Below are 4,997 nucleotides of genomic sequence, written 5' to 3' on the forward strand. Positions count from 1 at the left end.
ATTCTAGTCAGTTAGATCAGTGTCCTAGATATAAACTTCTTTTCAAGTGAAATAGTTTGTGTAAGTTTCTGTTCCTAATCTCTAAGATATTTTTGTCTTCCTTCCAAAAAGGTTTTTCAAAGCATGGAGTGAATGACGAGCAGTCTGATAGGTAATTTCTCTTTTCATTCTTTTCTTGATTATTAGATTCTAAGTAAGCATAAAATTCTACTCTTTAATTTTACAGATGAGGGTACTGAGTAGCCAACTCAGAATTGATTAGTAATCTGAGGGTAAAATCGTTTTCTGACCCCCACATAATGCTTTTTTCTACAGCATTATGTTACCACTTTCAAGGTAACATCCCATAAAGCTTTTGTCTAAGATCATTTTGAGTTCTTTATTCTCAACTTTTGTTTTTTTAAAAAGTTTAATGTGTTATTTTTCATCAGAAAGCACTGCCAATTTGTTCCATAGTTTCCTCATGGCAGTTTTTACTTCCTTATTCCTGAGAGTATAAATCAAAGGATTGAACAAGGGAGTTAGGATGGTGTAAAATATTGCCACCATTTTGTCAGAGAAGAAGGTAGATGGAGGTCGTACATACACAAATATGCACGGAACAAAGAACAAAACCACAACAGCAATGTGAGATCCACAGGTGGAGAGAGCTTTCTGCCGCCCTTCAGAACTATAGTTTCTCAGAGAGAGCAAGATGACACCATAGGAGACAAGTAACAAGGAGAAGTTTATGATGCAGATAAACCCACTGTTGGCAACCACCAAAAGGACAAAGATGTGAGTGTCAGTGCAGGCAAGCTCCAGTAATGGGTACAAGTCACAGATAAAATGATCGATGACATTGGGGCCACAAAAGGGCAGCTAGAAAGTAAAGAGAATTTGTATCATGGAATGCAAGAAACCCCCTGCCCAGGCTATCCCCATCAGAATGCCACACAGCTTCCAGGTCATGATGGAAGAGTAGTGCAAAGGCTTGCAAATGGCCACGTAACGGTCATAGGCCATGGCTGTGAGGACAATCACCTCCACCCCAGCAAAGAAGTGTTCAGCAAAGAGCTGGGTCATGCAACCTTCAAAAGAAATGGTTTTCCTCTCATAGAGGGAGTCTACAATCATCTTTGGGGCTATGACAGAAGAGAAGCATGCATCCAGGAAGGACAAGAAAGCCAGAAAGAAGTACATAGGAGAGCCCAGCAGTTCAGGGCTGCTGAGGATGGTCACTACAATTAGCATGTTGTCTCCAACAGTCACAATGTAGACAAACAAAAATATAGTGAATACAATTTTCTGAACATTTGGATTCTGTGAAAGCCCCAGTAGGACGAACTCAGTTACAAAGCTTTGGTTTCGCATGATTTCCAAGAAGAAAGTGAAGGCTCCAACAGTGATCATGCAGAATCTGCAATTATGATAAAAAAAATTGCTTCAGAGCACTTTATAGTATTATAGTCATTAACAAGTTGACACACCAATATGCAAAATTATCTTGAATGCTTCTTTTGTCATTGAGAATACAAAATTAGAAACTTGTTGAAGGCAGTAGCGGGAAGTCAGGCAGAATGGAGATAGAGATAAATTATTGAATACTTTAAAACAGCCAGAGTTTCAATATGAAGAAAAGGAAGCACCCACACATGGCAAAGAAAAGAAATAGTTTTTACCTCAAGTCCCAGTTTTGCTTAATTACTTCCTGGGGTGGATTATTGAGAAGCATTCTGAAGACACATCCAAGTTATGAGAAAGGAGGACTGTAGTTTATTTATTATTCAAGCCTGCCACTGGCATGGGATGGGAGTGACCAGCATGGTGACCAGCATGCCATTCCTGATCAGGAGACTGCCTGATCTACAAGTAAAAGAAGAAATAGCAGACAATTTAAGAAGCACTTTAAAATCATGGCTCCTCCTCAAGTATTTCTTTAAAAGTCTGAACCGAACTGGACCTTTAAATAAATTAATTCATTCTGTATAAAAGAGAAAGATCTATGAAAAAGTGTCTAGCTCTATACTTAACTCATAGCAAGTATGTATTGTGTTGAGGTTTTTTCTTTTTAATTCATCATCTTAAAATGAGAAGTTCATAAAAGTAGTAATGCCTACTTCAGAGTGTCATCATGATGACTACAAGAAGTAATGCAAGGAAAGTAATTGCTCAGGACCTACTGCCTAGGAAACAGTCTGTGTTGGGTCTTATCATGCCTGTTTTATTGGTGGAGAATTCATGCCTAAGGAGACTATGTTCAAGCAAACAACAGATGCTTGATTGGGAATTTTAACACAGAACCTCTGTCTCCAACACCCAATTTCTTTCTGCTGGATCAACAGGAAAAAGAGGTTTCTTTTCCTTTTTTGGTAAGAACTTCAGAGCAGGGGTGGCCTTTCTACAGTCTCCATCCACATGTGAAGATTAAAGCCTCTGATTCCTTTGTTCATGTTTAAATGAGGCATCTTGATGAAGGAAACAGGACAAACGATGTAGAATTAGAAGGTGATGGCTCAATCACTTACATATACTAATTGGGAACCCACATAGGTGAGGAAGAGAAACAACACAATGAATATAAGTCAGAGTCCTGAGGTTTTAATTAATTATTTGCCAATTATTTATATATAAAATGTGGCCTGATCTGATCAAGTATAACTCTTCAAAATAAATACCTTTCAGATTTATATGACTTTATTGTAAAGCAGAGATGTTCATATATAGCTGCTCATCTCCCAGATTATGATGAGGGTCAAATCTGAAAATGTGAAATGTTGCTCATGATAAAATGCCCTTCCCAATTGTAGTTACTATTTGTTCACTTAAAAAGCCAGCCAGCCGCCTTACCTGCAGAAAGATCTTGCATGAGTCATCCAGATAATTACTCCAACTTCATTTTTCACAGGTAGACATAGCTTCAAAGCATGATTGTATCCTCACCTGTACACATAACTGAAATGTATCTGTCAAGTACCATATATATGTATATATGTTGTGTGTGTGAATATTTGCATCTATGTATATATACATATATAATACATGTTTTTTGAAAATAAGTGGATAAAAGAATAATGGGATTTATTGTAAGAATAAAAAATAAGCTCATGAAAGCCACTTAGAGTTAAAAGAACAATTTAAAATATTAACAAATTAACAAATATACAATTGTGTACATTAATATCTGTTGCTTACTTTAAAACAACCATTTCCATTATGTTCTCAGTTTTATTCCTAACTGGTGTCTGCACTGTGAACTCTATGTTCTGATACCAACTATCACCACGAAAACAAGAATATAAAACAAACCCTATAATGTCATTGGGTCAATAAATAAGCATTTAATACAAAGTGAAGAATATCAATACATGCTGTAGCAGTGGTCAACTTAGCCTAGGCCAAAGCGGGAGAGACAATGACGTGAAGGGAATGAAAATGTCAACTCCTGACTGGTAGAGACCTGGGTTCAAATCCAGTACCTTCCACTTGTTCTATGGCAGGGAACAAGTTACTTAAAATTCTTAAAATTCTCAAATCCTCAGGTTTCACTTCTGTAAATGGATACAATAAGAATGCCTATCAATAGGGTTCTTATAAGAATCAGGTAAACCAATAGACATAAAAACACTGATGCAGTAAGAAGCACAGAAGAGTGTGGTCCTCAGTGTGAACAAGCTCCCAGAGCCATTGACACAGAACAGAATGACAGCAGTTTTGCATGTAATCCCTGCTTTACCACGACCAAGGCTGATAAGTGTTTCTACTCATCATTTATTTACAAATGTAAAATACTTTGTTTGGTCAATCACAGTGCAGAAATGACATTTTTTAAATGAACATCACTTCTAAATGTCCTTTGTAATCCTGAATAAATGACTGTGGCCCTCAGACTCACATGCATCCACTCCTATTTCAGGAACTTCATTGTACAAAGATGACCAAATTAGGTGGGAGGTGGAAAGGAAGACAAGATTCTATGTTAATCTAATGATTAAATAATTATTAATCTTTCCACTTTCATTATCTGAGTTCTTCTAATAGTAATACCATTTTAGAATTAAAATATTCTCTAGACATAAACAAACCAACCCCTTTTTTCAGATAAAAACAATTTCCAAAATTAGTGTTAAAACTTTGACAGTGGAGAGTATTGCATCCTCAAGATTTATAATCACAGGTTTAGGATTTTAATGATGTGAGAGGTAATTATCCTAAATGCAATGTGTCATCCTGGATTGAATCCTAGAACTGAAAGAGGACAGTAAAGGAAAATTAGCAAAATATGAATAAAATCTAGTGTTCAGTTATTTGTAATGTACCAGTGTTCATTTCATAGTTCTGACAAATACACCTATGGTGATGTAAGATGATGATATTAAGGGAAACCAAGTGAGTAGTGCACAGGAATTCTATATTCTGTATACTCTCACAGTAACTTTTCTGTTATATAAAATTACTCCAAATAAAACTTAATTTACAAGAAAAAAAATTGTTCAGTTTCCTCTATCAAAAAGCTAGCAATCCCAGCTCCATTGTCTAATAGCCGTGTGTCATTGAATAAACTGCTATGCCTCAAGCCCCCTGGTTTAAAAGAGTCAAGCAGTTACTATGAATGTATTTTGCAAAGTATAAGTCAAAAGGAAAATGTGAAATATTGCTGTCAGCATTATTTTTAAGCAGTGCCTACATACACAAAGTCAGTTGGAAAATTGAACCAGTCATTAAAATAAAATGTGTTTTTTAAAATCATGCAATTTTTTAATGATACCCATTCTAAAATTTCAATGAAACTGCTTTTTTTCATATAAATGTTTTGGAAAACATATTAGTAAATAATTCTAGAAGCATAAACATGTTTGTGTTCTTTATACTGGAAACCTCACCCCTAAAAATTTATTCTAAAAGTAAAATGAGATGGGGAAGTTTTATAATGGGGGTTGGTGCAGTTTCATTTGTAATAGTAAAAATTGAGAAGTATCCAAAATATTCAATAATAGGAAGATGTTTATCTAAATCAG

The 4,997-nt window shown here is 35.5% G+C and overlaps 1 pseudogene; it reads right to left on the bottom strand.

Moving 5' to 3' along the window:
* Positions 1-417: 417 nt before the first annotated feature.
* Positions 418-1,353, bottom strand: LOC134375340 (olfactory receptor 4C15-like; annotated as a pseudogene).
* Between the last annotated feature and the right edge of the window lie 3,644 nt (positions 1,354-4,997).

Source organism: Cynocephalus volans, chromosome 4, assembly GCF_027409185.1.
Source record: "Cynocephalus volans isolate mCynVol1 chromosome 4, mCynVol1.pri, whole genome shotgun sequence".
In the NCBI taxonomy this organism is placed as follows: domain Eukaryota; kingdom Metazoa; phylum Chordata; class Mammalia; order Dermoptera; family Cynocephalidae; genus Cynocephalus; species Cynocephalus volans.